Below are 13,040 nucleotides of genomic sequence, written 5' to 3'. Positions count from 1 at the left end.
CTCTGAAAAAATATTTGGGCTTCTAGCAGTGTGTGGGACTTGTTCTATTAGTCCATCTATACTGACCTCCATCAGGTTGCAAAAACAGAATATAATTTTTTTCTGCATCTAGCTCTGAAAAAATATTTGGCCTTCTAGCAGTGTGTGGGACTTTCTCTATTAGTCCATCTATACTGACCTCCATCAGGTTGCAAATTAAAAATAATTTTTATCTGCATCTAGATCTGAAAAAATATTTGGCCTTCTAGCAGTGTGTGGGACTTTCTCTATTAGTCCATCTATACTGACCTCCATCAGGTTGCAAATTAAAAATAATTTTTATCTGCATCTACCTCTGAATAATATTTGGGCTTCTAGCTCTGTGTGGGACTTGTTCTATTAGTCCATCTATACTGACCTCCATCAGGTTGCAAACTGAATATAATTTTTTTCTGCATCTAGCTCTGAAAAAATATTTGGCCTTCTAGCAGTGTGTGGGACTTTCTCTATTAGTCCATCTATACTGACCTCCATCAGGTTGCAAACTGAATATATTTTTTTTCTGCATCTACCTCTGAAAAAATATTGGGCTTCTAGCTGTGTGTGGGACTTGTTCTATTAATCCATCTATACAGACCTCCATCAGGTTGCAAACTGAATATATTTTTTTTCTGCATCTACCTCTGAAAAAATATTGGGCTTCTAGCTGTGTGTGGGACTTGTTCTATTAATCCATCTATACAGACCTCCATCAGGTTGCAAACTGAATATAATTTTTTTCTGCATCAAGCTCTGAAAAAATAGTTGGCCTTCTAGCAGTGTGTGGGACTTTCTCTATTAGTCCATCTATACTAACCTCCATCAGGTTGCAAATTAAAAATAATTTTTATCTGCATCTAGCTCTGAAAAAATATTTGGCCTTCTAGCAGTGTGTGGGACTTTCTATATTAGTCCATCTACACTGACCTCCATCAGGTTGCAAATTAAAAATAATTTTTATCTGCATCTACCTCTAAAAAAATATTTGGGCTTCTAGCTGTGTCTGGGACTTGTTCTATTAGTCCATCTATACTGACCTCCATCAGGTTGCAAACTGAATATAATTTTTTTCTGCATCTAGCTCTGAAAAAATATTTGGCCTTCTAGTAGTGTGTGGGACTTTCTCTATTAGTCCATCTATACTGACCTCCATCAGGTTGCAAATTAAAAATAATTTTTATCTGCATCTAGCTCTGAAAAAATATTTGGCCTTCTAGCAGTGTGTGGGACTTTCTCTATTAGTCCATCTATACTGACCTCCATCAGGTTGCAAATTAAAAATAATTTTTATCTGCATCTACCTCTGAAAAAATATTTGGGCTTCTAGCTGTGTGTGGGACTTGTTCTATTAGTCCATCTATACTGACCTCCATCAGGTTGCAAACTGAATATAATTTTTTTCTGCATCTAGCTCTGAAAAAATATTTGGCCTTCTAGCAGTGTGTGGGACTTTCTCTATTAGTCCATCTATACTGACCTCCATCAGGTTGCAAACTGAATATAATTTTCTTCTGCATCTAGCTCTGAAAAAATATTTGGCCTTCTAGCAGTGTGTGGGACTTTCTCTATTAGTCCATCTATACTGACCTCCATCAGGTTGCAAATTAAAAATAATTTTTTTTCTGCATCTACCTCTGAAAAAATATTGGGCTTCTAGCTGTGTGTGGGACTTGTTCTATTAATCCATCTATACAGACCTCCATCAGGTTGCAAACTGAATATAATTTTTTTCTGCATCAAGCTCTGAAAAAATAGTTGGCCTTCTAGCAGTGTGTGGGACTTTCTCTATTAGTCCATCTATACTAACCTCCATCAGGTTGCAAATTAAAAATAATTTTTATCTGCATCTAGCTCTGAAAAAATATTTGGCCTTCTAGCAGTGTGTGGGACTTTCTATATTAGTCCATCTATACTGACCTCCATCAGGTTGCAAATTAAAAATAATTTGTATCTGCATCTACCTCTAAAAAAATATTTGGGCTTCTAGCTGTGTCTGGGACTTGTTCTATTAGTCCATCTATACTGACCTCCATCAGGTTGCAAACTGAATATAATTTTTTTCTGCATCTAGCTCTGAAAAAATATTTGGCCTTCTAGTAGTGTGTGGGACTTTCTCTATTAGTCCATCTATACTGACCTCCATCAGGTTGCAAACTGAATATAATTTTTTTCTGCATCTAGCTCTGAAAAAATATTTGGCCTTCTAGTAGTGTGTGGGACTTGGTCTATTAGTCCATCTATACTGACCTCCATCAGGTTGCAAATTAAAAATAATTTTTATCTGCATCTAGCTCTGAAAAAATATTTGGCCTTCTAGCAGTGTGTGGGACTTTCTCTATTAGTCCATCTATACTGACCTCCATCAGGTCGCAAATTAAAAATAATTTTTATCTGCATCTAGCTCTGAAAAAATATTTGGCCTTCTAGCAGTGTGTGGGACTTTCTCTATTAGTCCATCTATACTGACCTCCATCAGGTTGCAAACTGAATATATTTTTTTTCTGCATCTACCTCTGAAAAAATATTGGGCTTCTAGCTGTGTGTGGGACTTGTTCTATTAATCCATCTATACAGACCTCCATCAGGTTGCAAACTGAATATATTTTTTTTCTGCATCTACCTCTGAAAAAATATTGGGCTTCTAGCTGTGTGTGGGACTTGTTCTATTAATCCATCTATACAGACCTCCATCAGGTTGCAAACTGAATATAATTTTTTTCTGCATCAAGCTCTGAAAAAATAGTTGGCCTTCTAGCAGTGTGTGGGACTTTCTCTATTAGTCCATCTATACTAACCTCCATCAGGTTGCAAATTAAAAATAATTTTTATCTGCATCTAGCTCTGAAAAAATATTTGGCCTTCTAGCAGTGTGTGGGACTTTCTATATTAGTCCATCTACACTGACCTCCATCAGGTTGCAAATTAAAAATAATTTTTATCTGCATCTACCTCTAAAAAAATATTTGGGCTTCTAGCTGTGTCTGGGACTTGTTCTATTAGTCCATCTATACTGACCTCCATCAGGTTGCAAACTGAATATAATTTTTTTCTGCATCTAGCTCTGAAAAAATATTTGGCCTTCTAGTAGTGTGTGGGACTTTCTCTATTAGTCCATCTATACTGACCTCCATCAGGTTGCAAATTAAAAATAATTTTTATCTGCATCTAGCTCTGAAAAAATATTTGGCCTTCTAGCAGTGTGTGGGACTTTCTCTATTAGTCCATCTATACTGACCTCCATCAGGTTGCAAATTAAAAATAATTTTTATCTGCATCTACCTCTGAAAAAATATTTGGGCTTCTAGCTGTGTGTGGGACTTGTTCTATTAGTCCATCTATACTGACCTCCATCAGGTTGCAAACTGAATATAATTTTTTTCTGCATCTAGCTCTGAAAAAATATTTGGCCTTCTAGCAGTGTGTGGGACTTTCTCTATTAGTCCATCTATACTGACCTCCATCAGGTTGCAAACTGAATATAATTTTCTTCTGCATCTAGCTCTGAAAAAATATTTGGCCTTCTAGCAGTGTGTGGGACTTTCTCTATTAGTCCATCTATACTGACCTCCATCAGGTTGCAAATTAAAAATAATTTTTTTTCTGCATCTACCTCTGAAAAAATATTGGGCTTCTAGCTGTGTGTGGGACTTGTTCTATTAATCCATCTATACAGACCTCCATCAGGTTGCAAACTGAATATAATTTTTTTCTGCATCAAGCTCTGAAAAAATAGTTGGCCTTCTAGCAGTGTGTGGGACTTTCTCTATTAGTCCATCTATACTAACCTCCATCAGGTTGCAAATTAAAAATAATTTTTATCTGCATCTAGCTCTGAAAAAATATTTGGCCTTCTAGCAGTGTGTGGGACTTTCTATATTAGTCCATCTATACTGACCTCCATCAGGTTGCAAATTAAAAATAATTTGTATCTGCATCTACCTCTAAAAAAATATTTGGGCTTCTAGCTGTGTCTGGGACTTGTTCTATTAGTCCATCTATACTGACCTCCATCAGGTTGCAAACTGAATATAATTTTTTTCTGCATCTAGCTCTGAAAAAATATTTGGCCTTCTAGTAGTGTGTGGGACTTTCTCTATTAGTCCATCTATACTGACCTCCATCAGGTTGCAAACTGAATATAATTTTTTTCTGCATCTAGCTCTGAAAAAATATTTGGCCTTCTAGTAGTGTGTGGGACTTGGTCTATTAGTCCATCTATACTGACCTCCATCAGGTTGCAAATTAAAAATAATTTTTATCTGCATCTAGCTCTGAAAAAATATTTGGCCTTCTAGCAGTGTGTGGGACTTTCTCTATTAGTCCATCTATACTGACCTCCATCAGGTCGCAAATTAAAAATAATTTTTATCTGCATCTAGCTCTGAAAAAATATTTGGCCTTCTAGCAGTGTGTGGGACTTTCTCTATTAGTCCATCTATACTGACCTCCATCAGGTTGCAAATTAAAAATAATTTTTATCTGCATCTACCTCTGAAAAAATATTTGGGCTTCTAGCTGTGTGTGGGACTTGTTCTATTAGTCCATCTATACTGACCTCCATCAGGTTGCAAACTGAATATAATTTTTTTCTGCATCTAGCTCTGAAAAAATATTTGGCCTTCTAGCAGTGTGTGGGACTTTCTCTATTAGTCCATCTATACTGACCTCCATCAGGTTGCAAATTAAAAATAATTTTTATCTGCATCTAGCTCTGAAAAAATATTTGGCCTTCTAGCAGTGTGTGGGACTTTCTCTATTAGTCCATCTATACTGACCTCCATCAGGTTGCAAATTAAAAATAATTTTTATCTGCATCTAGCTCTGAAAAAATATTTGGCCTTCTAGCAGTGTGTGGGACTTTCTCTATTAGTCCATCTATACTGACCTCCATCAGGTTGCAAATTAAAAATAATTTTTATCTGCATCTACCTCTGAAAAAATATTTGGGCTTCTAGCTGTGTGTGGGACTTGTTCTATTAGTCCATCTATACTGACCTCCATCAGGTTGCAAACTGAATATAATTTTTTTCTGCATCTAGCTCTGAAAAAATATTTGGCCTTCTAGCAGTGTGTGGGACTTTCTCTATTAGTCCATCTATACTGACCTCCATCAGGTTGCAAATTAAAAATAATTTTTTTTCTGCATCTACCTCTGAAAAAATATTGGGCTTCTAGCTGTGTGTGGGACTTGTTCTATTAGTCCATCTATACTGACCTCCATCAGGTTGCAAATCGAATATAATTTTTTTCTCCATCTAACCCAGCCAATAGTTTTGGCCTAATACCACAGTTTGGCCACTCAGCTCTGCTCGGTTCCCATCCATTGTTTTTTCGTGCAAACAACTCCAGATTTGTGAATTAGTTAACCACCAAAATGAGAGGAAAAAGGCCTGCTGCTGGTGGAAAGGGGAATAGGCGTGTTGGGAAGGGGAAAAAAGGTTGTGTCCGTGGGGTAGGTGTTAAAGCAACAGTAACATCTGCAGAAGAAAGACCATCTTCCAGCCAAACTAAAATGTCTACTTCTTTTAGCGGACAATGTGATAAGATCCCTTTCTTACGGCCACGCCAATCGCTACAAATTCCAGATGAGGCACAAAAACAGCAGGTGCTTCAACGGATATCAAGTGCTCCTTTAAGTGGGCTCTCCTCCACATCAACTTCAACATCACAAATACTCCAGTCCTCAAAGGTGTCACCCCAATCGCACTTGCTTCCTCACAGCTTCCAAATCTCCAGCTGCCCGTCTGAGTATGAGGTAGAACAGATGGTTGAGTCTGCAGAGCTGTTTACTCATACTATAGCCTGGGAATCAGAGGTCGACTCCAGCGCTTCTGTGAATCCAGACGAGGAAATGATCTGCACTGATGCCCAGAATCTTTATGAGTCGGATCCAGGACCAGACGCAGAAGGTTCTGACCATAATGTAGACTCTCATTCCCAAACTGTAACTCCTGTTGGTGGAGACAATGAGGAAGACGATGATGAGACTCAAATACCTGATTGGAGCGACAACTTTAGTTTTTTGTCAGGGCAGGAACAGGTTGGCTCTGAGGACGACGGGTGTGATAACGCACAGGGTGATGATGATGAGGTTGGAGATCCCACTTACTGTCAACCCACAGTCAGCCAAGAGATGAGGTCAGCAGAGGAGGTGGAGGAAGATGCTAGTGACGACGAGGTCAGGTTGCGCCTTCCTGGACAGAGACGTAGTACTGGAAGCCCGTCAACAACTGCATCCTCAAACACAACTCTGCCTCTCACCACAAGTCGTGGTGGCTCTTCAGGTCGCATTGGTGCTAAGCCTTGCATAGCCTGGGCATTTTTTCAGATCGATAAAGATGACCCAACTCGTGTTATCTGTAACATTTGTCAGCAAAAGCTAAGTAGAGGCCAAAAAATACATAGTTTGAGTACTTCATGCATGAACCGGCACATGGACATGAAGCATAAGTTGCAGTGGGAAGCTCAGTGTGCTACAATGCGGCCTAGCCGGCCGGGCCAACCACCGTCTGCCATATCTTGTGCATCCGCGGCCTCTTCATCCTCTGTGACTGGGGGGACAGCAGTCACACCTGTTTTGGGGCGCAGACCTGCCACCTCTTTACCCGCAACAGCCAGCGTGATTGGCAGGTCATCATTTTCTTTGGAGGTGGTAACACCAGCTGGTGTTGAGCGCTGTCCGACATCGATAGCACCACCTTTGGACCAAGGCAACCTAACATGTCCGCCTGCATCTTCCTCACAGACCGGCAGTTTGCCGGGGACACCCTTATCAACCCCGTCTAAGCACAATAGCCAGCCCTCGGTCCCTCAGATGTGGACAAGTAAAAGACCATTTCCTCCTAGCCATGAGAAAGCTAAGAGGTTGAATTTCACCATCTGCAAGCTCTTGGCTACAGAAATGCTGCCTTTCCGCCTGGTGGACACAGAGGATTTTCGAGACCTTATGTCCGTCGCAGTGCCCCAGTACCAGATGCCCAGTCGGCACTACTTCTCAAAGAAAGGTGTGCCTGCGCTCCACCAGCATGTCGCACACAACATCACCGCTTCTTTGAGAAACTCTGTGTGTAACAGGGTGCATTTCACCACAGACACTTGGACGAGTAGGCATGGACAGGGGCGTTACATGTCGCTGACTGGGCACTGGGTAACTATGGTGACAGCAGGACAAGGGGCTGCTGTCCAAGTCTTGCCGACCCCACGAGTTGTGCGTCAATCCTCTTTATGTCAAAGTTACTCCACTGCTTCTGCCTCCTCAACCTCCTCTCGGTCTTCCACCTGCACCCAAAGCCTGTCTGGTCATGCCACAAGCTTTCTAACTGCGCAGAAGGGATCCTGCACACCTCCTTACTATGCTGGCAGTAGGGCTCAACGTCATCAGGCGGTTTTTACTTTGAAATGTCTGGGAAATGTGAGTCACACAGCTGAGGAGTTGTGGTCAGCTCTGGAGAACCAATTTCATGAATGGTTGTCTCCACTGGACCTGAAACCAGGGAAGGCCGTGTGCGACAATGCTGCAAACCTGGGTGCGGCCCTTCGCCGGGGCAATGTCACACACGTGCCTTGTATGGCTCACGTGTTGAACCTGGTTGTCCAGCAATTTTTAGCCCACTATCCCAGACTAGATGGCCTTCTGCAGAGGGCACGGTCGCTGTGTGCTCACTTCCGCCGTTCGCATCCCGCAGCTCAGCGACTTACATCTCTACAGAAGTCGTTGGGCCTGCCACTTCACAGACTAAAATGCGATGTGCCTACCCGGTGGAATTCAACTCTGCACATGTTGCAGCGACTGTGACAGCACCGACAAGCCCTGGTGCAATACGTTCTGACGTATAGCCTGGGCCAACGAGATCCAGAGGTGGGGCAAATCACGCTGGAGGAGTGGTCTCAGATCAGGGACCTATGCACCCTTCTGCACAGTTTTGAAATGGCGACGAAGATGTTTAGTGCTGACGATGCCATTATCAGCATGACTATTCCGGTGATTTACATGCTGGAGCACATGTTAAACAGAATTCGGAGTCAGGTGGTGGCACAAGGGGAGGTGGAGGAAGTAGAGGAGGAGGAGTTGTATGCGGAAGGGCTAACATCTGCAAGGTCCAGACGGTCGGCAGCACCAAGGCGGCAGGCATGTGAGGGTGGGGGAGATGGTTTTACCAGGGCGCATGGTAGCAGCCAAACTAGTGAGGAAGGTGCAGGAGCCCAGGAAGAAGTGGAGGACGAACTGATGGAAGAGTCATCAGATGAGGGAGACCTTGATCACATTTCTGTTGTGCGAGGTTGGGGGGAGAGGACAGAGGAAGGAAGCATGATTGTTACCTCGCCACCAACACAACAGGGACTTGGTGCTCCTGGATGCGCAACACACATGAGTGCCTTCTTGCTGCACTACCTGCAACATGACCCTCGAATTGTGAGAATTAGAAATAATCCTGACTACTGGGTTGCCACACTGTTAGATCCCCGGTACAAAAGTAAATTTGCCGAAATTATTCCTGCCATAGAAAGGGATGCACGCATGCAGGAGTATCAGCAGAGACTGTTGCAGAATCTTACATGTGCTTTTCCACAAAACACCAGTGGTGCACGTAGTGAATCTCACAGTTCCAACTTGCCAACCGTGGGATCGTCAAGTGTTCAGCACTCAAACCGTAACAGAACCACAGTATCTGCTGGTAACATCAATTTTGCGGAATCATTTCGCCACTTTTTTAGCCCATCCTTTGCAAGGCCACAGGAGACAAGAAGTCTGACACATAGTCAACGCCTAGAGACGATGGTACAGGAGTATCTCCAAGTAAACATTGAAGCCACGACTGTGTCACTGGACCCTTGCTCTTTTTGGGCTTCCAATCTGGATAAATGGCCGGAGCTAGCCACTTACGCCTTGGAGATCTTGTCATGCCCCGCAGCCAGCGTTCTGTCTGAACGTGTGTTCAGCGCTGCTGGTGGTGTGCTGACAGATAAGCGCACGCGGCTCTCCACTGATAATGTAGACAGACTCACGTTCATAAAGATGAACAAATCATGGATCCGAAACGACTTTTCTACCCCTGTGTCATCCTGGGGAGAGTAAAAGCTTGATGATTGGTTAAAATCACCCTACCAACCGTTTTAAGCTTTCAAATTACTAATCATGTTTATCTGTATCTTGGCTGGAAAATAATTTGGGCTTTGTAGCAGTGTGCAGCACTGATTCTATTAGGCCATCTATAATAAGCTCCACCAGATTTAAAATTACTAATCATGTTTATCTGTATCTTGGCTGGAAAATAATTTGGGCTTTGTAGCAGTGTGCAGCACTGATCCTATTAGGCCATCTATACTAAGCTCCACCAGATTTATAATTAATAATAATTTTTAGCTGCATCTAGCCCAGAAAATAATTTTGGGGCTCCGAGATGCGCAAGACACATAAGTGCCTTCTTGCTTCACTACCTGCAACATGACCCTCATATTGTCAGAATTCGAAGTAATCATGACTACTGGGTTGCCACACTCTTAGATCCCCCAAACTTTTCGATCAACCTTTTCATTTTAATAAAGACCAAAAAAATGGTCATTTTTGAAATTATAAGCATTAGCAGGTTATTAGAAACTGAAATCAAACAGTTTTCAACTCAAAACTTTATTCTAGGTGATGTTACATTTTCACATAGGACCCCTTGTTCGAAAGGAGCTTCTGAACTCTCTCGTCCATTGAATTTGTCAGGTTTTGGATGGTTTCTGCTTCAATTGTTTAGCATGAGGAGAGAATACCCTCCCAGAGGTGTTGCTTAGATGTGAACTGCCTCCCGCCATCATAGACACTCCTTTTGATGATGCTCCAAAGGTTCTAAATGGGGTAGAGGTCAGGGGAGCATGGGGGTCACACCATAAGTTTGTCCCCTTTTATGCCCATATCAGCCAGAGATGCAGATGTTTTATGTGCAGCATGAGATGGTGCATTATCATGCAAAAAAATGATCTTGCTGTGAAATACACGGTTCTTCTTCTTGCTGTTTGAGAAAATCCACATACATTATGGAGTTCATCTTTAGCGCCTTCAGGGATCCTAAAGGGGCCGACAATCTCTCTCCCCATGATTCCAGCCCAAAACATTACTCCACCTCCTGCTTGTTGGCGCTGTAGCCGTGTTTGCGTGGGGTGTCCATCAACCAGTCATCCTCCACTCCATCCATCTGGACCATCGAACGCTGCACGGCACTCATCCGTGAACAAAACAGTTTTGAAATCAGTCTTCATGTAATGTTTAGCCCACTGGAGCCGTTTCTGCTTGTGTGAAGTGGATAGAGGAGGTCGACAGGATGGCGTATGCACAGCTGCAAACCTCTGAAGGACCCTGCATCTTGTTGTTCGGGGGACGTTGGAGGCACCAGCAGCTTCAAAAACTTGTCTGCTGCTATGACAAGGCTTTTTTGCCGCTGCTCTTTTAACCTGACATAATTGCCTGTAGGAAAGAGTCCTCAATTTGCCCTTATCAGCACGCACATGTGTGTACTGTGAATCAGCTACATACTTCTTGATTGCCAAGACACTTCATCCTGATCATCGCACAATGTTGATTGTAGTCATGCCTTGAACTAAACACTCCACAATTTGATGCTTCTCAGCAGCCGACACATCCTTTTTCTTTCCCATTTTGTCAGAAAATGTAGGCTGCTTAATAATGTGAGACAGCCTTCTTAAGTAGTCTTGCCTTTCATTGGACACACCTGCCAAACTAATTAGCACAGGTGTCTGCAATTGCTTACAGTGATATAAAGAGCCCTGACACACATCACCATCAATGAGTTTAACTGACAAACAAACAAATTCTTCCCTTATCACTCCTAAACACTTTTTGCATAATAATTTGGAACACAGTGTACATGTGCTTTTCCACAAAACACCAGTGGTTCACGTAGTGAATCTTACAGTTCTAACTTGCCAACCGTGGTCTGTATGGAGTTGTTCAATAAAGGGCCCAAAATTAAGATAACATAGATGGGAGAGGTCTCTATGAATAGGAATTCCTAAGTATTTGATACCCTGTGAGGGCCAGGCAAAGGGAAAGTTGGACTGGATGGAATCCTATATGGATTTGGGGAGGGAGACATCGAGGGCCTCAGACTTCGCTGCATTGATTTTAAAATTTGACCATGTAACAAAGTGATCTATTTCAGCCATAACAGCATGGATGGATATATGTGATTGAGTGATATATACTAGGACATCATCAGCAAATAGAGAGCACTTGTACTCGGTGCCTCCCACCTCAATCCACCTAATATTGGGGTTATGGCGAATTGATGAGAGCAGGTGCTCCATCACTAGGATGTATAAGAGAGGGGACAGAGGACATCCCTGCCTTGTCCCATTGGTGATTGTGAAAGGTGATGAAAATGTTCTGATGCACCCCCTGGGCCTTGGGACACCCGGAGCCAAACCCTTTTTGGTGGATGCTGGTGGTTGTAGTCTTCGTGGCGGCGACCCGGTTCCGTGGCTCAGGGTGGTCAAACCAGTGGCGGAACTATTTATGTGGTTTTGATGTTTAAATGTCCGACTACGCCACTCGTGGATTGCGGTCAGAGTGAACCGCCGCTCCAGGGCAGACCGCTGAGGCTGGTGTTGTGGGTGCAGCAGAGCGTAGCATAACTCCCCACGGGAGGAGTATAGCCTCAGGGCAGTGTATGTGGAGGATGGGGGTGATGGTGCAGGGCAGCAGCAGTAACGACACGGAGTCAGTGATGCAGTCCAGGGCCTTTACTCACAGTTCTTATTATCCAGACGACGTCTGCAGGTAACGGCTGCCCACGTCATACTGTGCTCACCAGGTGAGGGGCTCAGACAACTCCCAGATAACTTTGGAGCGCTTCACAGGACCCCCTTTGTGTGTCCTTTGTCTGGCCTTTCTTACCAACCCTTCTGTCCGGCTGCCTCGGGCCTCCTCTTGGTAAACTTGGCGCCAGTTTCCCTGACCCTATGTGGTGCCTTCCTAGCGGGTGTAGCGAGGGGCTGCGCCACATAAAATGTCAGAGCCTCTGGTTTCTAGCTGAGGGTCGTTTCCTGCCTCCACTAGTTTCGGGGACCGGTCTCCCCCTTTGGCCTGACCCCTCCACGCAGGTGAATTCGGGCGTGCGGTGGCGACTCGCCCGTCCGCACCCCTGGGATCCCTTCATTCCTCGTTCCTGGAGCCTTCTCCGCTCCTCTTCCTTCCTTCTCCCTCTTGCAGGCCTGGGCCTCTGTTACTAGGCCCGCCTCCGGAGCAGAGCTCATGCAGAGCCCCTGCTCCCTGCCACTTCTGCTCAGACTTCTCTGCACTGAACTAAGATGGTGCCCACCTTTTATACTCCCTTCTCAATGCACCCAGGAACTGCTTCCTCCCTGCTCCTGCACTACAGGGTTCCCCTTCCTCAGTGTACCCTCCCCCCACTCCAGCCAGGGACAGGGACTGTCGTGCCCATCTCAGAGGCATATTGGTCGCCCTGCCCCACGGCAATGTGGTGCAATGCATGCAGGTGTCGGGTCCTGATCCCCACTCCATCCTTACCTGAGAGTGAGATATCACACCTCTGGGTGAGGTGCAATACCTCTGTAGCAACCGAGCCCTCAGGGTGCTACAGTTCCATTTATCTTCAGCCTAGGTGACGTATTGTGATACAGGGCCGTGATTTTGGCTATAAAAGGGTCCCCTAGACCCCTACCCCAAGCTTTTAAAGAGAATCATATATGGCGTGCCAGGAGACTCTATGGAATGCTTTCTCAGCATCCAACGAGAGTATCTAATTACAAATTTTTAACTGCATCTAGCCCAGGAAATACTTTGTGCCTAGTAGCAGTGTCTGCTAGTCAGCGGATTATCCCGGCTGTTAAGCAAGCTACACCACCTGTAGTTTGGACACTTAATTTTTTCAAAGGAAATGCTTCGGGACCACGGGATACTCAGTGAAGAGCATCAGGAGGCACCCCAAGGCATAGGGGCTGGGACTGGCAGTAGGATGCCTTGCGGTGGACAGCCGAGCTCGATCCTTATAAAAGCT

Source organism: Phyllobates terribilis, unplaced genomic scaffold (assembly GCF_046119375.1).
Source record: "Phyllobates terribilis strain yellow unplaced genomic scaffold, ASM4611937v1 Scaffold_2__4_contigs__length_985480577, whole genome shotgun sequence".
Classification (NCBI taxonomy): Eukaryota; Metazoa; Chordata; class Amphibia; order Anura; family Dendrobatidae; genus Phyllobates; species Phyllobates terribilis.
Note: the sequence above shows the minus strand (reverse complement) of the source record.